This window comes from Sus scrofa, chromosome 14 (assembly GCF_054392235.1).
Source record: "Sus scrofa isolate SSC_HxYL_T2T_F1_AM1 chromosome 14, Sscrofa_HxYL_maternal_Yorkshire_Landrace_v2.0, whole genome shotgun sequence".
NCBI lineage: Eukaryota > Metazoa > Chordata > Mammalia > Artiodactyla > Suidae > Sus > Sus scrofa.
The window spans coordinates 104894383-104916100 of record NC_139396.1 but is presented as its reverse complement, the minus strand read 5'-3'; the positions used below and the strand labels follow the sequence as shown (position 1 = coordinate 104916100).

The 21718-nt window shown below is 37.4% G+C and overlaps 1 protein-coding gene across 5 annotated transcripts in view; it reads left to right on the top strand.

Moving 5' to 3' along the window:
- Positions 1–21718, top strand: part of LOC146396914 (uncharacterized) — a 225114-nt gene that overhangs the window by 4437 nt on the left and 198959 nt on the right. The window contains exons 2-3 of one of the 5 annotated variants that reach the window (XR_014828200.1): positions 15014–15134; positions 17142–20583. The exons of the other annotated variants lie outside the window; for them this stretch is intronic. The gene's annotated coding sequence lies outside the window, so the exon portion shown is untranslated. Of the gene's footprint in view, positions 1–15013; positions 15135–17141; positions 20584–21718 lie in introns of those variants that run through there. 5 annotated transcript variants of the gene reach the window in all.

The following is a 21718-nucleotide window of genomic DNA, read 5'->3' as shown; positions in this document are numbered from 1 at the left end:
GAGCTTCTCCCGCCTGTCTCCCACTGACTTTTCTCTGGTCAAAATTACTCAATGAGTTCTTTTTTTCCCTAGGGAATAATCAGAATAAGGGTGTACCTTAACTTCTCGCAGAAATGTTGGGCAAGTTTAACAGACATCTAGATTAACTTTCTTTTCCAATTAAGTTATTCTCTGTGAAAGTGCTTTAAAACTGTTTATAACATGGCCTAGGTACGATAGTGTCTCTAATACACATATGAGCTTTGTTCTCATAATGAAATATTCAAATCTGTTTCTGGTGTATCTATTTCAATAATTACCACAATCAGCTATCTTTCTTTTTTTTCTGATTTCATATACATTATGTTTTATTATGATTGAAAGTATCTTCAGACATACAAGGATTCAAGTTTCCTTCAGAGTCTTCTTTAACAAACATGGTCTTACCGTTAAAATAATGTTCCTACAAATTTTTATCAGCATGTGACATAGAGAAATGTCATGTGCTAGAGAAATGTTTCCAAGGGGGTGTACTGGTTAATAGGTGCTCTTTCTAATGCTAAATTAAGAGCTTTTTCTCTGTGTTTGTTTCCTTTAATAAATAATTGAAAGTGCCCACTCTGACCGCAGCACTGATGAGAAATGGGGATATAGGGATTAGATATAGAAATAAACCAAAAAAGGATTTCTTCTTTAATTAACTTGAAATTTAATAGTAGGATAATAATCATAATTATATAATTACAATAATGTAATCATAGTGTTCAATAGCTATATAAAGTCTACCCCTCCTCCTGATACTGCCCCTATGGACTGCTCAGGTGTGCTTGACTCATTAGCAGAAAAGAAAATTTGCTTATGGATTTTTAACTAAGTCCATTTATTAAGGGAATTCACCTGATGGTCTCGCAGTTATGTCTGCGAGCTCCCTTGCCAGACACATTCTCCACCCATCTCTCTTCTCTGGGCCCACCAGAGGCTGACTTTGAGGGACTTAACAACTCTGGGCTTCCATGCCTGTGGCTCCTGATTGGGTTCAATTTAATAGAAGAGAATAGAGACACCAGCAGGAGATCAGAGGTCATGAAGTGAAAAATTTCAGGATATTTACCCTCCTCTCCCTTACCTTCACTCCATCACTGACTCCCACTCTGCACCTACACACCCTCCCTCCTTGTCTAAGTACCATGTTTCTGGCAGTAGTTACAACTACACCTAGAAATGGGCAGCCCTTTTTGTAGGTGCAGCTCTCACCTGAATCTAATAACTCCTTTCCTTAACCTTCCCCTTCAGGTATAGGATGGTAATGCCTTCTTGCTACGACTAGTCCCTGGGTACCTCAGTATCACTTGCTGCTTTCCTTAATCCTGTCTATACTTCTGTAATAGTCTCTTCATCAGACTGTTTTCAACATCTGAGCTAAATGCGCTTTCTGCTTTTTTGTTAGGACCTGATTTGTACAACTGGGATTACACCTATATTACAAGATAGGAAAGGAAAAGTGATAAATGAGGTTAGAGGACTCCTTAGGTTCAGTGGAGTAAGACATCCTTTCCAGCTAGAAGATTAGAGAATGCTTTGTAGATGAAAGGCAATCAATAAAGGCATGGGTTAATCCTTCACTTTTCTAATGAGAAATATTGGCTCATTTTTCTCTCAATCTTGCTCTCGCTCACTTAGATTTGGTCTATTTAGAAAAGACTGAATATTGCTTCTGGAAGAAAGAACTGTGGGTTACAGAGTTTGCCTTTCTGATGAACTTGCAAAATGTCAGCATCTCTATATGAGCCTGATCCGAATGCTCCTGTTGAAATGTCATGGAGCCAGCCTGGTTCACAGAGTAGGGTGACAGAAATTCAGCTGGGAAGTGTTCTGGGTTGCAGCCACAGCATAGGGCCAAGGCAGGCCAGAGTTAGCTTGTGAATAGAAGTGAATCTGCCTTCTTTCCCTGTCCCTATCTCTCTCCTTGTGGTTAACAATACACTTGATAAATGAAATGGAAGTGAAGGAGGGGCTTCTTTTCTTTTAAAGACCAAGATTTTGCTCTAATTAAGAAGTATTAAAACAATTTTTTTAAAAATTCAGCACAATGGTCAGGAATAACTGCATCAAGCCAGCAAGTTATGTGGACCATTGTTTAGGCTTCTTATTTTGATTTCCCAGCTATGGCAAACTGGGGCGGAGGAGCCATTCAGCACTCCAATCATAGTAACTGCATCCACCTGGAGAGAAAACAAGGCGTAAGGTCTCAGGTGTCTGTTCCCAGGAGAGTCCTGACCCTCCCCCACCTTCTTACCTCCTCTCACCTCTCTCTTCCTCTCCCTTCTCATCTGCATTTCCTTTCTTCCTTCTTTTTTTTTTTTTCCCAGTGTATTGATTTGTAGGGGGAGGAAAATTATTATAACCATTGTTAAAAATGTACCTCAGATGGTATCTAAGACTAGAATTAAGAATTAGATCCGGAGTTCCCGTCGTGGCGCAGTGGTTAACGAATCCGACTAGGAACCATGAGGTTGCGGGTTCGGTCCCTGCCCTTGCTCAGTGGGTTAACGATCCGGCGTTGCTGTGAGCTGTGGTGTAGGTTGCAGACGCGGCTCGGATCCCGCATTGCTGTGGCTCTGGTGTAGGCCAGTGGCTACAGCTCCGATTTGACCCCTAGCCTGGGAACCTCCATATGCCGCGGGTGCAGCCCAAGAAATAGCAAAAAGACAAAAAAAAAAAAAAAAAAAAAAAAAAAAGAATTAGATCCATTGAGATACTGGAAGAAAAAAACCAAAACAATTGAATTCCTCAATAAAATTCCAAAATGTTAGGGCAGTCCTTCTCAGGCTTGAGTTGCTGACACCCTAATACATCAGGGAAACTGAAGCTGGAGAAAAGGTTCCCTGACATCCATTCTCAATGGATTTCAAGATTTGCAGCTGTGGGTGAGGTCATAGATCAGATCCAGGTGGGTCTTTTCCTTGTGTGGACTCTCCCTTTGGATTTATTGTTCTACACATGGAGCCATTAGATCAACAAATTTGTAATAACTACATCACCACTTCCCAGAAGCCTTACCTAACACCTTCTCAGTGGGATACAACTGTTATACTGTCTGTCAACCTCTACTGCAACCTGTCTGCTTACCTGCCTCCTTCTCTTAATCTATGTTCACCCAGGCAGCTACAGTGCTGAATCCCCTTAAATTCCTCAGTGAGAATGCTGTGAAAGTTCAACAGCTTATTCTTGTTTAAGGAAGAATTAATGAATAAAAAGAAATGGAAGGATATACAGGGGCAAAAGCACGGATGCATTTTTCTCCATGTTTTTAATTCTCCCTTGCAATAGAATAAACCCAGCATTCATCAAATTTCTGCTCCTCTCTTTGACTGCCTGATCTTAACCATCTCCCACTGAAAACTGTTAGAGAAACTCCAAGAGTCCCATGAACTTGGCAAACAAGAGTTCCATGACAACCCCAGCCAAACTCATTGTTTTCAGTACATCATCCTACCTCTGTCTCAAGGGTGCTAAACTACTACAGTTTCCTCATGGGTCATGCTCCCCACTCTACTTCCCTTTCATTCCCCCACCCTGGAAAAGCTCTCCCCTTCCTCTGTTTCTTACTGGTAGGCTTCTTTTTGTCTTGAGCCTTCACTCAAGCACTGCCTTCCATTGACTGTTTGCTGGCCTCTTTCTGATAGGTCTTCACTATCTCCATGCAAACTCCTAATATTTATCACAGAGGGTTGTAAATAATGGCTTTGCTTGCCTCTCTCCCCTCACCCTACACCTTTCAACCACACATACATATTCACCTATAAAATTATTTGAGGTTCTTGACTGCAAGTTCCAGAACATTTCCTAGAAGGGAATAATTGAGCATTATCCATTAAATGAATGATTAGCTCCATTAGGAAAGGAGAGCAAAGATTTTGTGAAACTTCTTCACTTTTGGTTTTTGTTTTATGTTCTTATTACAAATTAATATATGTTCATTATATTAAAAATGGTAATTGCTATACTGTGTATAATTCCATCTCTCCCTTCATCTTTACCAATTTGGAAGGCAAAATAGAACCTCATTGTTTAAATTTGCATTTTTATTACGTGTGAGATTGAGCTTTTTTTCCCTAAAGTTTAATGGCCATCTGTATGTTTTTGCTGGGTAATCCACTCCTGTCCTTTACCCATTTTTATTGGAGTATTCAATCTGCTGATTAATATATGAAAACTCTTCTTATATAAAAAATAACTACTTTTTCTTGTAAATTTTTCAAATATATTTTTCAAGCTTACTTTATTCCTTTTACTTTTGTTTATTTTTGCCTGGTTTTTGAGATACAAATATTTTTAACTGTTGATAGTCAAATATATCAATATTTTAAATGATTTCTGCCTCTGAGTTTATTTATAGAAAAGTTTGCTTATTTACTTATTGTTTCATTTTTAGATTTCATTTTTTACTCTTTCTGTAATTTATTTTGGCATAGAGTATTTAATTCTCTACAGAAATAACCGTCTCAGCGTGATTTATTGAATAATTCATAATTTCTTCACTGCTTGAAATGTCACATTTATCAGATGCTAAATGTTTACACACACACACACACACACACACACACACACACACACACACGAGGTTGTTATTGCCCTGTAAAAATCTGGTTCCATTGAGAAAGATTATCTTGCCTCAGTACAGCAAGATAAGAGATCAGGGTTTGAAAAAAAGACATTTTTATCATAATAAGACATTTTCATGTTTGGCAATGTAAGTCATATTTCCCCTTCTCCCTCTTATCCTCCATTTAGTCTTCTCCTTTAAATTTTTTTTCTTATCTGACCTCCCAGATTATTTTTCCATGTGAAATATAGAATAATTTTTGATAACTTAAACATTATATAAAATGTTGATTGGAATGAAATAAAGGTTTTATATGGATTGAAAAAAATTACACTTCTGAGTACCTCTCTTCATATTTCTAGATAAATTTTTAAAAGCTATTTAAAGGAGATACTTGATCAAATTCATTTCAAAATGTGAAATATTCTCTCTAGATTTTATGAAAGGAGTCTCTTTCCTTCTGTATTAGTTTCCTATTTCTGCTGTAACAAATCACTATAAATAGGACTTAACACAATTTTATTCTCTTATAGTCCTGAAGGTCAGAAATCCAAAAGTGATTTCACTTATCTGAGGGCCCTGGGGGAGAATCCTTTCCCTTATCTTTTCCAGGCTCTTGAGCTGCATTCCTTGCATCTCTTGTCTCATGGCATCTCCTGCATCTTCAAAGTTAGCTTGTAGCATCTTCAAGTGTCTCTCTGTGTATCCCTCTGCTCCCATCATCACATCATCTTCTTCTGTAGTAATATCTTGCTTATTAAGACATTTGTGATTATCTTTAGGGCCTACAAAGATAATCCAGAAAAATCTCACCATTGCAATATCCTTAATCTCATCTACAAAACAAACCTTTTTCATATAAGATAATATTCACAAGTACCAGGGATTAGAACCTGGATATCTTTGGACCCATCACTCAGCTTACTACAACCTCCAATATTGATAACCTGAAGTAATTTTTTTTTTTCTTGACCATGCCCACAGCATGTGCAATTTCTCAGGCCAGGGATCAAAGCTTCAAACCTGTGCCACAGCCACAACCTGAGCCACTGCAGTAATGAAAGGAAAGGAAAAGAAAGGGGAAGAAAGGAGAAAGGGGAGGAAAGGAAAAGGAAAGGGACAGAGACTTCATTTATGAGAAGATGTGGTCCTAATCTCAAGAAGGACCAAATAGGAGACCATGTCAAGCACCCTGCCCAGAGCCTGGCATTTTCCTTGGGCTCCATAGCGCTTTCTTCTTCCCCAACCCTGTATCCCTGAGCCAGTTCTCAGCCTTATGAGTATCCTACAGAGAAAGCCAACTGACAATGTTTGCAAAAGACAGGGCCTTTTCTTTCCGAATTAATCGTTTGCCAAGTGAATTGAATATCTTCTGTTTCCTGAGTCAATGCATTGATGTATTAATGGCTATAGGGATCACAGCCCTCAGTAAGGGTCTCCTGGGGCTCATGGTCACTGGCATTTTCCATATAAATAGGAACCAGATGTAGAATGGAATGGGAAAAACATTCAGGAAGCACCTTGGAGGAGAGCGAAGTCTCAACTATAGAGCCTGAGGAACTTTGAAGTCCACACCAGCAAAAATATGGATGAATGGGAGTACTTGGAAGTAAAAACGTATGTTAACTTTTATGACTCTTTTGTAGGGAATCAATAGCAACCATTTTATTCATTTATTTATTTACTCAAAAAATGTATTGTGTAGTTAAATGACAGGAACTGTGCTGTCTTGATGATACAGTAGCTTACAAGACAGATGTGGACTTGGACTTCACAGAGCTATAGTGGAGGGAAATAAATGAAAAAAAATGAGTTAAAGTTAAATAAAACAAGCCAAAACAACCATTGTTATGAAGGTAATAAGTAGGACAGTATGGTACAGACTAAACAGAAGAAGGTATTTCTGATTTTTGACCTTAACAGGGAAATATAAGTACAAATATGTTTTGTAATTAGTGAGAACGTGTCACCATCCACAAAAAATAATACGTTAATCATGACATGCCAATATAAAAATTCGCTCCCCCTTTTAATGCACTTTGATATAAATTCTACTATGATAATATAATTGCAATCCCTACTATGTTTTAAACAGGTGAAGCCATATCTATAAGAAATAGAAATAAGAATTGGTATAATCCCAATCACTGTAGGAAATTTGAAAAAACGGCCCTCAGCTTTTAACAAAACAAAGAAAAAATAAATAAGGATATGGCTCTAATTAAATAACTAAAAACCTTTACTAAAATTATATATTTTATATATAAATAATTTTCTTCTGCAAGCTTCACAGAACATTTTACATTTTATTATTGTGCTACAAAGGAAAATCTTAAATTCAAAACATTGATCATTCTTTTGCAATTAATGTAGATATTAAAAACCACAGGAAAAATACCACTACCTTTCAAATAAGGAAATAAAACAGAATAGAAATATGAAAGCATCCCCTAAAATTATTCTTATTCAAAGTGTAAGTCAAGCTTCAGTATAGAACTTGAACAAAGCTGTAGGGTACAATCAGTAATTCGAAATACTTCTATAACTGGGCATAAAAGGACCAAAAATGAATTATCTTAGCAAAAAATTAATTTTTAAAATCTTGAAGTAGAGAGTCAATAAAACATAGACATCAATTAATCAGAACACAGAAAACAGAATTTATTTTCTATTTTCTTACAACTTTTTATATCATTTTTAAACTTTTCAGTACTTCTCAGTGCTCTTTCATCATTTAAGAGATTTTTTCCATCTGATTCTCAGAGTCCATTTCTTTCTGCATTCTCTTAAAGATACCAGAAGTTCTGTTTCAGATGCTTTGAAACTAAAAATGCATCTAGAAAATATGAATTATTATTATTTTGTGATTATTACTAAATTTGTCATATTAAGAGAGTTGCTAAAAAAATATTGTCCATTCTGGGAGTCAAATATGCTCAGTATGTAGCCATTCAATGAGCTATTACATTGCATTGTGGTTTAATTTGTATTTCACTGATTAAGAAGTGAGGGTGAGCACCTTTTCAGTTGATTATTGGCCATTTGAATGTCCTATTTTGTGAAATAACCAATCAAATTCTGTGCTCATTTTTGCATTGAGTGGTCTTTCTACTCTCAAAAGGAGGGAGATCAGCTAGCTTCTGCCAAAACTGTGGTGATATGGGCCTCTTGAGTGTTAGACCACTGGATATTTGAGGCTAGAACTCAGAAACAAGATCTGGCCTGCGTAATACCAGGATATGAAATTCAGTCGACAATACTTGGTAGTTTTTACAAACTCAAGAGGACATGGTGATTTGTCAATCCAGTTATATATTATGAGGCAGCTTTGTGGCCCAGTTCTCAGTGGATTTTGCTAGAGACTCATTTAAATATAATGACATAGTAATCGCTATAAGCCTGGGACAATTATCAGCATAATTTGGAGACTGTTAATAAGCCAAAGTTCCATCAAAATTTATTACTCCATTGGGGCCACCCTTGGCCTCAAGGCATACAACCAAGTAATGGCTTGTAAAATGACATTTTTAAACTAGAAAACCACATTAAATGTGATTTACAATGAAATTGCTGACATCAGAAACTGGACTTTGTGATTCCATGTGGCTTAAACCTTTAAAAGATGTTAATAGGCTGCAAATAGACTCTTGTTTTTTAGCTTTTAGTCACAAGATGCATCCCAAATCATTAACACATAGGATTTTATTACTTATCAGAATGGTCTTTCTAGATGTCACAAATTGAAATAAAGTCTTTCCCTGGGCCTTAATTCTATATTCAGTTAGAGCAAATAAGGACACTCCAAATCTTCTTTTTTCTTTTTTTTTTTTTTTTTTTTTTTTTTAAGGTCTTTTTAGGGCCACACCCTCAGCACATGGAAGTTCCCAGGCCAGGGACTGAATCGGTGCTGTAGCTGCCGGCCTATGCCACAGCCATAGCAATACCAGATCTGAGCCGCATCTGTGACCTGCAACACCAGATCTTTAACTCGATGATCATCCAGGACAGTGGTTGAACTTGTGTCCTCATGGATGCTAGTCAGGTTGTTACCACTGAGCCACAACAGGAACTACACCAGTCATTTTAAACTCATACTACTTTAAGCAGCCTGTTTCTTAGAATTGGATAGTTTTTAATGTGACAGGACAAAATATTGATATTATGGGATATATTCTCTCTCCCTATCTCTATGTTCTCTGTCTCTCTATCTGTCTCTCTCTCACACAGACACATATACACCTATACAAAACAAATGTGGAATACAAAAATTTTCAATATTAAACCTAATTATTAGTAACATCTCACTTAACTATCAAATATGTAGTTGGCAAAATCTAAAGAAGTATTTAGCATATTCTAAATTAAGGGATATATTTTCATGAGTATATTGGCAATCTCATATAAACACTTCCTTTATAAACTTACAATACTTCAAATTGATTTAGGAAAATAATATGGTATAAGAGTAAGCATTATGATAATTAGGAAATAGACTTTTGTTGTGTCAAAAGGCCTGGATTTAAGATCAGCTCCATGATTTTCAGACTGAATGGCCTTAACTCACGTAAATTTAGAATCCTTATTTCTATAAAATAATCTTTATATCAAAACATAATAAAAATATTAAAAATGTCTGCTCTTTTTCCTTTCAGATGCTTTGAAGATAAAATAAATAATTGTTTCTGAAAATATTTTGTCAATTAAATATTATATCAATCCAGTTATTTTTGTCTCCCTTATCAGGAGACATTTTTCAACGTATCCCTCACACCTGAAAGAACCTTCATGATTCTCTCCAATATAACCGCTTCTGGTTAGACTTCCCTAGCACCTAAAAAGACAGATAAGATACCATTTCTTCCAATTTTCATAGAATATTAAATTACCACTGTTATAACTCTTGGATCACTGTAACAGTAGTAAGACTAGCAATCATGGTAGTAGTGTCTTATTTACGTGTTAGATTGAGACCACCTCAGGAACAGAAATTAAGCTCTAGGATCCCAGCACTTACTCCTCACCTGCGCATTTATTTTAAGTTTCAACGTGTGTGTGCAGAGGGGAGTCTGAAACACTTGATCCAACTTACAAGGCTAATTGAAGGAAATATTTACAGATCTGTTCATTTGACTGATTTTTTTTTAATAATTTTTTTTATTTTCCCACTGTACAGCAAGGGGGTCAGGTTATCCTTACATGCATACATTACAATTACATTTTTCCCCCACCCTTTCTTCTGTTGCAACATGAGTATCTAGACAAAGTTCTCAATGCTATTCAGCAGGATCTCCTTGTAAATCTATTCTAAGTTGTGTCTGATAAGCCCAAGCTCCCGATCCCTCCCACTCCCTCCCCCTCCCATCAGGCAGCCACAAGTCTCTTCTCCAAGTCCGTGATTTTCTTTTCTGAGGAGATGTTCATTTGTGCTGGATATTAGATTCCAGTTATAAGTGATATCATATGGTATTTGCATTTGACTGATTTTTATTGAGGTACTACCATATACTAGGCAAATCTTTTTAAAGATGACTTCAGAATATATGCAGAATTATCGTAGTGTTTATTTAAAAACTCAAACACATATTTCTAAGCTTAGAGTTGCTGTATCTGTTTAAAATCAGGAAAAGATAATCTTGGGTATGGTTAAAATCTTCACAGCATAGTCACTTAAATTCTAAGATACTCAAAAAAGGTTTGTGTCACTACATTAGGCATCATCCATGAAAATCCGTGAGAAAATACTAGTAAAAAGATTTGCTTTTCATGAATTTTGTCATGTCTTATCTCAAATCAATTAATTCATATAGAAAAACTCCAAATTAGCATAGTCAAATAATAATATTAATCTATAATGTATTTCATAAGAAATTCTTTATAATCCTTAGATCTGATTTTGGAATTCAAAGGTTTAATACTCAATGAGAGAATTCTTAGTGTGATAAATACTGAAATACTATTTTCATAATTAAAATGAATGTTGGAAAATATATAAGTTTCTAACACATTTAACGAGAACCTGCTGTGTACAGAAGCCCATTGGATATATGCCATAGGGGAGGCTGGGCATTTTTCCCATTTAAAAGATTCATATTCTACTAACAGTAATAGAATGAACCTAACTATAAAACTTTAGTAAATGATCAGGGACCTCCACATACATACAAAATGGTTTTTTTATAAAGAATAATTCACTTCACAGATATTTTCTTCTTAATATTTGTATCTCAGCTTTTTTGTTTGTAAAATGTAAATACAGTAATAGGTATGGACAGGAACATTATAAAATATGAATTAATGAAATTCAAGATAAGAAATTTTATCCCCAAAATGCCAAAGTACTCAAAAAGCACACAGCAAACATTCATTCAACCATAATTGAAACACTTTTCCAAATACTTTGTGACTTAAAAGAACTAAAATGCCAGGGTAAAAAAATTTTGAACATCATTTTTACATTCTACAGTATTCACTATTCATTCACACTGTTACAAAGCCCTCACTTAGTCCCTCTCTAGCCAATATTGCTCTGCTTCTGTAATCACAGACTTACCTTTCCTCTGAAGCCTCGCCCTATCTCATTAAATGGAAAATAAGATTATTAACTTCAGAGCTTGTAAGAGAGTTGAGCCTCTTTCACTTCATTAGCATTCATTAGCAGCACCTCCTCCTCCCCTATGTTCTTACTATTCCATGTTTCTTGTTGCCTTTGGTGTGCTCTCTCCTCTGTTTCCTTGGTTTCTAACAGCAGAAGTGGCATTTAGTGACCTACCCCGGTATTGACATTCAGTTACTGCCTCCATTAAAGATGGACTAATTAGAGCGGCCCATGTGTTGGCCCAGAAGTAATTAAAGGAAATGCAAGAATCAAAGCAGGGCACTGATTATCTGATGCTCTGGAATATGAATTCAGCCTCACATTCTGGAAGTCGAGGTTATGATTATTGACCTCGTTATACATTAGTAGTACTTTTATATCTGTAGTCAGTGAGTAGATCCATTTTAATCAGTGCCGTGCCTGCATATGTGTGTGCAAATGTGTGCATGTATGTTAGAATGTATTTGATTTCTCCTTTGAAAAGAATTTTATATGAGCAAACATGAGAAGATTTCATTAGTGGAAAGTATCAGCAATACTGAGATCAAGGAAATATCAGATTGCTTACCATCAGACTCATCTAGTTTATTAAAACTCTAAAGACTTTAATTTACATTAAAGTTCTTTTTACGAATAGAAATGCTTAACAAGAGTCCTCCTTGTAATCCCCCCTACATAATTCTCAACTACCCTATTTCTACACTGACTTTATCCTTTGGATCAATTCATAGAACCTGCCTAGTCGATGTCTGGGAACATCCGAGACACCCTTTTAGGTATCAGTTCACTCAAAGAGATAGAGAACCCATACTTGCCCCTCAGATTTCTTAATTTGCATTGCGTAACTGTCCGTGTGCTGACTCTGTCCATCCTATTGGCCATCAAAGTGCTATGAGCCACATAATGAAATGACATATACAAAAGAAATGGTCAATTAACATGTGAAAGATGAGAGTGTGGAAATTAAAGAAGCCTAAAGATTATACTTTTTTTAGGAGGAAAAGGGTAACACTGTATTAGAGTACTGCTTCTAAAAGTTCAATTTTCATAAGACTCAACCTAAGGCGCTTGTTAAAAATGCCTACTCTGATTCAGTAGGTCTGGCTTGGGGCCAGGGATTTTTGCATTTTTAGCAAAGTCCTAGGTGATCTACAAATTGTATTTTGAGCAGCAAGATGCTAGATCCTTTGGTGACTTGGTCAAGATGACCTCCTGTGACTTTGGTAATATTTTAAAATTGGCGTGATGGTGATAGCAGTTCTAAGGAAGAAAGACAGAGATGTGAGGTTTTTTAGGGAAAAAAAAAGTCTTGGGATCTCTCTTTCCCTCTAAGTCTACAAGCCCTTGGGAATCCCAGTGCTTCTTCACCTCCCTGAAAGGAAGGCAAACCCCTTCTTTGAAACTCCCTGTGCTCCTCTTTAATGATTGTGTCAAATCACTCCAAGCTCCATTAGGATTTATGCACTTTTATGAAATATAATCCTTACTAGGTCATAATTTTATTTTCACATAAAAGTTTGCTTTCTTAGAGTATATTCTGTATCAGGTAGGCTAATAACAAAAATAAGTTCTTAAAATGATGCAGCTGTAGGCAGATGTCCTATGCCCATGCTGTCTATAGTGTGAGTATAGCCTCTTCTACTCTTCAGTTCTGGGCATTTTAAATTCCCATTAGTGCGGAGAATTACTGCTTTCAGTTTATCATTATTTCTTCAAATATTATTTTCTGCCCCCTCATTTCCTTCTTCTCTCCTTTCCAAACATGTATGTATGTTAGAACATCTGACAATGACCCAAAAGTACCCAAATTTTTGCCATTATTGTTCAATAATTTTGGTTCTCTGTCCTTCAGATTGAATAGTTTTTAATGATCTATCTTCATATTCATGAATTTATTCTTCTGTCCTATCAACTTCATTCTGCTAAGCCCAACTAGTGAATTTCTAATTCAGACTGGGTTTTTCAGATATAGAAACTATATTTGGTTCTTTATACAATTTATATTTCTTTGATTCAATGTGAATATGTTTTTCTTTACATAACTGAGAATAGCTTAACAGCTACTTTAAAATCCTTTTCTGCTGATTCCATCTGGGTCATATCACAGTTGGACTCTCTTGAATGATTTTTTTCCCCCTCTCTCAAGACTGGTTTACATTTTCCTGCTTCTTTGTAATTATGGGTCATACCCTAGATGTTGGCAATGTTATGTTGTGGATGCTCAGGATTCTGGCAAATTTTTCCAAAAAAATGTTAATTTTTTTATTCATTCATATTAGAATGCAGTTAATTTGTATAGACTCAAACTTCAAACATCTCTTCAACATCAGCTTAAATCTCATTTCAATTCTTTATCCTTAACTGGGCTGCTTACAACCTACCTGAGCAACAAATGTCATGAGTCAGCTGAAAACCAGGCAGAAAAAAACACAGAGTTTGGGTCTCTTGGTCTCTTTCTCCCTCTCTCTTTCTCCATCTCCCAGTTCTCACTTTCTGACTGCTATGTTGCTCTAGTTCCTGTTCTCCAGAAACAGGAGTTACTGGGGTTTGAGCTACCCGTGCAGTATGAACCTTTCATTCTAAGATCTATAAAAATGGGAAAATTACCTGTGACGTTCCCTCCTTTCAAATGTTGACGCCTTTTCGAAAATTTTCTGCTTTTGTTTGTCTTCCAGTACCTTCGGGTGGTTGATTTTTTTTTTTTAATTTCTTCATTTTTTCTTTTTTTGGTGTTTTGTCCAAATCAATAGGAAGTTTGATCTTTAGGAGCTCACTCAGCCATACCAATAGCAGAACTTCAATTTACTATACATTTAGATCTATTTATTATACGTATATATCCCTAATAATATAAGAATTTAGACCAGAATTTGGTGCTCCCAAAATAATACATAAAATATCTAGCACTGGCTTAGTGGTTAGATACAGATATTGTAAGTTGAAAGTCCCAACCTATCCCCCACCGCCACCCCCAGATACCCAGGGAAAACTGGGTGAGTAATTTTCAGTCAGTTTCAACCTATTGCCAGAATTTTGCCCCTAACTCTGAGCTTTAGACTTCTATATCCAACTACATAACCTGCATCTCTATTTCGACATCTATCAGGCATTTCAAATTCAACTTGCCAAAAATAAAATTCTTGATTACTCTCGTACCAACCTTAAAATTGCTCCACTCCCAGTATCCCCTGCTATTGCAATGTTCAGCTAATCCTCTTAGCTGAGACTTTCAAAATATACCTGACCCTGCTCTACACTACTCCCATTTTAAGCCAAACCACTATCATCTCTCAACTGAACCACTGAAATTGCCTCATAATATTCTTTGTTGTTTTCACTCTTACATACCTACAATCAACTTTCCTTAAAGCAATCAAAGTAAAAAAAAAAAAAAATCCTGACATAGTTGGAAAAGAAATCCAATATCCTCACCATGACCCACAAGATGCCATACCATGTATCTCTGCATAAAGTGTCCATTTAAGCCTGTTTCCTGGATAAAGTTTTTTGGCCACTTTACAGACCCAGATGGACCTCCAGCCAAAACTGTGTTCAGATGTCAAGAAAGATGACACCACACACACACACACACACGCAAACACATACCAGGAGAGTATGAAAAGATTTATTACATATATAATAAAGCCTTCTAGGAAGAGCAGAGCAGACTTCTCAATCTGTTCCAAAAATGGCTTGAGAGAGAAAGGAAAGGAAATTAGTGGGTTTTCACAGTGACTAGGAGTTGGGGCTAGGCTGAAGTTTCGCTTGGGTTGGGGACTTGTGTGGTTGGAGCCTCCTACTCGGGTGTTACATATACCGTTGTCTCTGCCTAGATCACTGCCATATCTGAAAATGTGTGGTGTGGTTCTTACCAGACATATGGAATTATGGAAGGAAACAATGAGTGGAAGGTTTTTGCCAGGGTGTATCACAGTAATGGACCATGGAATCCAGGTAAACAGCAACAAAAAAAAGGCTAAGGATTTGCAGATTATAAAAAAGTAGTGGAGTCATTGATTGGAGGTCTCAGTGAGGTTGAAGTAGAGGGTATTTTAGCAAATGAGATGGAAGAATACAAACATGGTTCCTAAGAAGAAGCTATGGAAAGAATAGCTGAAATGCAGTAAGAAATTTTAATGGAGATGAGGAAACCAAAGTTCAAAGAATTAAACCAGACTGTTGTATATTTCATCTCTTCGAAGGAATAAGTACTGAAAATAAAGGTAGAAGTTCGGGTAGAGAGGAATATTGTGAACAAGACATTAAAGTCCTCCGTAATAAAGAAATTGATCAGAGGTTGGTAATCCCATAGAGGAAGAAGAGATGCTGTAGCAGATGGCCTGTGCTTCAATCTAGATGCTTTTGTCAGTAGAAGTCTCTAAATTATGTTTCAGAAAGTGTTGATGGATTCAACTTGAATGGAATTTTTTAAAGATCATCAAAGATTAATAAGCATATTCCTGGGGAAATAGACACATTTTAAGACAAGCTTTTAGAAGTTGTAGTATATTATCATCACATTGCAGAGGTGCTAACCATTATTGCCACTGCTCAGCTTTTCTGAGAAGAGGAGAAAAGGAGAATCAATTTATAGTGAAGAGACTGTAGCCCAAAGATTAAGAGGCCTGGAAAAGTTCACACAAGTAGCAGAGGCTCAAAGGAGAAACTCTCACCCTCTCACCTCCTGGCTCTAATTTTCCCTGACAGCTCTGGCTGCCTTCCCCTTGCCCACAGCTATCAACACATTATAGCCTGCCAGCTGTGAGTCATGCAAACATGAATAAAATCACAATTCTTCCTGCCTTTTAATTTGTTATGAAACCATCATTCCTATAAAAGGTTACATTCATAATATACTTTTTTGTGCATGTGTGTGTGTCTTTTTAGGGCCACACCAGCCGCATATGGAGGTTCCCAGGCTAGGGGCCAAATCGTAGCCACCCGCCCAGCCACAGCCACAGCAATGCAGGATCTGAGCTACGTCTGCGACTTACACCACAGCTCACTGCAACACCAAATCTGCAACCCACTTAGTGAGGCCAGTACCCCCGTCCTCATGGATGCTGGTTGGGTTCATTAACTGGTGAGCCATGATAGGAACTCCCCTAATAGTATTCTTAATAAAACATTTATTATTATGGATATATATCAAAAGAAAATGAAAACACTAACTTACAAAGATGCATGGACCCCAGTGTTCATAGCAGCATTATTTACAGTAGCCAAAATATGGAAGCAACCTGTGTCCATCAACAAAAGAATATGTTTTTTATACACACACATACATATACACACAATGAAATATTAACCTTATAAAAGAATGAAATTCTTCCATTTGCAACAACATGGATGGACCTGGAGGCAATTATACTTAATGAAACAAATCAGACAGAGAAAGACAAATACTGCATTGTATAACTTATATAAGAAATCTAAAAAATAAAACAAATGAGTGAATATAACAAAAAAGAAACAGACTTAGATACAGAGAACAAACTAGTAGTTCGTGCAGAGAGGGAATAAAGGAGGGACAAGATAGAGGTAGGAGATTATGAAGTACATATAACTCTGTATAAAATAAACTACAAGAATATATGGTACAGCATGTGGAATATAGCCAGTATTTTATCATAACTTCAAATGGTGTATAATCTATAAAAATATTGAATCACTATGTTATATACCTGAAATGAATATAATATTGTAAATCAAACACATCAAAAAATAGATTAATTGATTAAATCAAAAATAATAAAAGAAGAAATGAATGACATGTATGCAACTGGCATATAGTACAGGCATTACTCACATTTTCTCTTATTAATATCTGAATTTCTTACACTTAACTAAATTCTAGCATAGAGCATATAGTCAGTAAAACTACTAAGCTGAATGAAATAATTAACCATGTAAACTACAGGCATTTACTTACGTACTCAACCTCTCTTCTAATCTGCACAGATATGAACAAGCCCATGCCAAACAATATATTTGACTTCCCAGCAAAAGATTGCAGTTTGGGCTGCTGGGCTCCAATAGGAGAGATAAAAAGTTTTACCATCATCCAAACATGATTTCCTTAAGCAACTCTTCAAAAGATAACCTTCAAGCCCCTCAGGAAATAAACCATCCTAAAGATCTGCAATATGATCAGAAAATTTACACCTGGGTTGGGTAATGCTTTAGCTCTCAGCTCAGGAGACTGGAATTTCAAATCCCAGGTATCCCTCTAGACATAAAAATATGGCTTTTCTATCCATTACAGAAGCAATAGAGAAAAAAAGTTAACTCTAAATTGAGTCTATTTAATGGGCTGCCACCTACAAACAGTAAGTGGAAAAGTGAACTCCCACAAGTCAGTATTGAATGAGTGGAGAGCAGCAGCTGGTAAAAGATTACAAGCAATTTTCATGAGATTTACAGTAAGCTAGTGAACTACAACGTGACAGAAGTTGAACGTGAAATTAAATGAGGCTATACATCAATGAAGATTTTGTTTTCAGCAGCTATGAACTTTAAGATGATTAACAAGACAAGAAGTGTGGATTCCCAGGGCTCTTTGGAATACTTTGGGTCAGACAAAGTTATGTACAAGCAGAAGATGAGAACAGTTAAAACTGGAGTAGGAATAGGGAAGAGAGTTCAGTGGCAATACGTAAACTTATTGGGAAACTTATTCCCAAACTGATGGGTATGACTTGAGGTTTTGTCTCATCCACAGGTTTGCACCCACATTTTTCTCCTGCCCAGTCTGCAGAATCAAACCTAGCCCAAGGCCAAGACTCAGCTTCTTACATGTCTGTATCTTTCCCCCTAGTCATGCCCTGGCTTACACACATGAACCACACCAAACCCTGGCCATACAGCATCAGTCCATATTAGTAACTTCGTGGATACCAATTCCCTGGCTGTTATTCAAGCCACATCTCTAGATTTGGTCATTTTCTTTCTCCTGAAGTAAGACTTCCTAATATTCAACTTGAGCTGTTTTCAGATGGGAGGTTTTCCCTGAAAACCAGACTTCCTCCAAGCACTCCCACTGGGTCTATTCTCCTTTTGCTATTCAGACTCCTGTGAAAGGATTCTAGTTTCATATTTCAGTTCCTCTCTTTTCTTCCTTCCCACCACAGTATACCTAGCTAGCACTCTCAGTATAAAGCAGCTTTCTAATTCTGGCCCAGACCTGGATCAAATTGCCTATTTACTTACATACTGCAAGTATTATAAATAATTTTCAGATACTCTGCATCATTTCATGCCTTCCTGTATTTTGTTCAAGCAGACAAATCTATAACACATATACATAAAGACTGGCCAATAAATACAATAGGCTGAACAAGCTGGGTGATTCATAGTGAGAAAAAAATATTCTGCTTTTCTAAGCCAAAGCAGATGCATGCTTATAGTATTCTAATACAAGCTTGAGTATGCTCTCAGGAGCCCCACCTAGCCCTGTCCTCCTTCCCTTCTGAGCTCTAAAGTGCCCCACTTCTACCCTCTGAAGTCCCAACCACTTCCAAGAAATATACCCTGAAACAGGAACAAATTCAATTCATCCCTAGGTCCCTGAACCTCTCCTTGTGCAGGGCCAATGCACACGTACCACTCACCCTGACCCATTGGGGTTGGGCACAGCTATTCTTTCAGACCTGGAATGCAGAGAGGAAAAACCACTCAGATCATTTCTTAATCTGCTTCTAAAGATGCCAAGAGGATGATAGAAATGATTTGCCTGGTCAGTAAAGATCTGGAGACATCTTATCTGCATCAGCCTCTGTTTCACCAAAGGCACCATCTTTCACTACTCAGGGCCCTTGAATCAGTCTTTCCCATAGCCCAACATTTCTAAATCTATGATCTCTGGAGCACCTATATTAGAATCAGCTGAGAGATTGTTAGAATGCAGATTCTTGGGCTCCTCCCCACTGATCCAGACTGATCCAGATGCTCTAGAGCTGGACTTCACACATCTGCATTGCTAACGATCTCCAGGGGACCTGACACACAATAAATTTTGAGAGCCACTTCTGAGAACCTTCAGGAGGAAATACAACTGAGTATCCTGAGACAAAGGATTGTCACCAAGTGGAATTTTAGTCAGAAGGCTAGGGTAAAATTATTCCTGTTTTGGATCCCCAAGACCCTAACAGAAAACACTATGTCTCCTAAAGAAGCTTGAGAAACTCCCTAAAATATGACAGCTGGAATCCTACTTGGGTTGCAAACAGGGGCATGTCTAAGAGTGGCCAAGTAGATCCAGACCTTAGCATGGATATCTGTGTGGTGAGGAAAGAGCCATGCAGAGGCTGAGCAGGGATTCTTGGGCAGTCACAGTGCTCCCTAGAGTTAACAAGAAGTTGTCTTGATGGAGTCACCCTTTGCCCTTGAACATATATATACATACCTTGAGTCCTAAATGCATACCAATTGACGTGTCCGGTCAGGTAAATATACTGTGCCAGTATGAAGTGGCTTCCCTAAATCTTGATCCATATTTTGATTCAGAAACTTTTAAGGGTCTTCAAGACCTTTGGGAGGTCCTTTGGGAAATTTTTGAAAAAGCCAGAAGCCCCTCGGATTTGCTGGGGATAGAATCCTATATTGATTTCATGCCTCTGAGCCAACAACTTCATCTATGCACACCCTGTGCACACCCTAGATGCTGATTGTGATGTCTTTTGCACTAGAGTTTTAGAAGCTCTGGACCTAACTGGAAACATTGGGGTCTATATTGAAGAGGCCAGATTTTGTGGGATTTTAGGTAATTCTGGGAAAGAAGAACATTTTCTATGTGGAGTGATTGACCAAGAGCTTGTTGCCAGGGTACCACCTGAAATCCTAGAGCTGAGGAGTTCTCCTTACTACTGGAAGGGGCAAGCCTGCGTGAATGGTTATGTCATTAAGGGAATAAGATAGTAAAGACAGTAAATATTCCTCTCCAAAAAGGTAAGAAAGAGCCATGTAGGGTTTATTCTGACATCAAAGTAGACCAAAAGGAAGCCTATGTGACTAAATCATCTCTCTGGACTAAAGAGGCCCATGGAGAGAGATTTGATGTCATAAAAGATGGGATAGACAATAAAAGTGAAAAATATCTGAGAATTTCATGGTCTACCTATTTTCTGGGTTTCAAAAGTACAATACTGGCATTTCATGCATGGGAGTAGAATGGGTGGCATTTCATGCATTGTAGAAAATGTCCAATAAATATTTGATCAGGGAATGTAGAAGATGTAAAAATCAGGCCAAGAATTTTGAAAATTAAAAGAAAGTTTGTTCTCCGCCTGTATGATAATAATTTAGGAAGGATTAGACTTGGTGATGTGGGAGATTACAGAAAACTGGATCCACTTCCCTGGCATATCTTTATGTTACTGAAAATAAAGAACATTGAAAAAGAGAATTCAGTCCCCTAATGTCTTCTCTGTGGGTCTAAGGGAAAATCAAAAAGGGGGTTGTGGGAGATAGAAAGGAGAAAGGCTGAGAATTAAAAGTACTCGGGGAGTTCCCGTCGTGGCATAGTGGTTAACGAATCCCACTAGGAACCATGAGGTGCGGGTTCAATCCCTGCCCTTGCTCAGTGGGTTAAAGATCTGGCGTTGCCGTGAGCTGTGGTGTAGGTCGCAGACGCGGCTCGGATCCTGCATTGCTCTGGCTGTGGCGGAGGCTGGCAGCTACAGCTCCGATTCAACACCTAGCCTGGGAACCTCCATATGCCGCGGGAGTGGCCCAAGAAATGGCAAAAAGACCAAAAAAAAAAAACAGTACTTGTTTTTCATATTCAAGAAAGGACAAAAGGGTCCTCCGGCCAAAGTCCCAAGTCCCAGTAAGCAACGAGGCTCTTAGAGATAACTTCGGAGCAGTACACATGCTCTGAACGCAGCCAATCAGCCACAGCCTCACTCCTGAGAAGTTATCCAATCAGAGACAGTTTCAAACTTAACAGCCGGTAGCCAATCACCAAGTGTCTTGACTCCAGTGGCCACATTCCTGAAAGCCAGCCTGTCAAAACCAGCCTTAATTCAATGACCACACCAACATAGATGGAACTCCATCAACCCCTAAACTTTCAGGCTTCTGAAAATCTACCAGTTCCTGAACACCAGGCTTCCCAAAGCCTTCTGTAAAATCAGCTCTGGCTTTGTTAAGGAAGACTGTGTCCAACAAATACAGCTCTTCCTTTCAGATGATGGAGAAGTTCACCTCATTTTGCATCAGTTATCTAATTTTTTGTTTACAGATTTTCAATCCTTTCATCATTGCCCTGTATTAATTTTTAGGTATAAATTTGGATTTATGAGTGGAAAATACACTGTAGAGGAAATCAGATTAGCAATCCTTTTAAATTTTTATTTTATTTATTTTTATTGCAGTTGATTTACAATGTTCTGTCAATTTCTGCTGTACAGCAAAGTGACCCAGTTATATATTTATATACATTCTTTTTTTCACATTATCATTCATCATTTTCCATCTCAAGTGATTAGATAAAGTTCCCTGTGCTCTACAGCAGGATCTAATTATTTATCCATTCCATA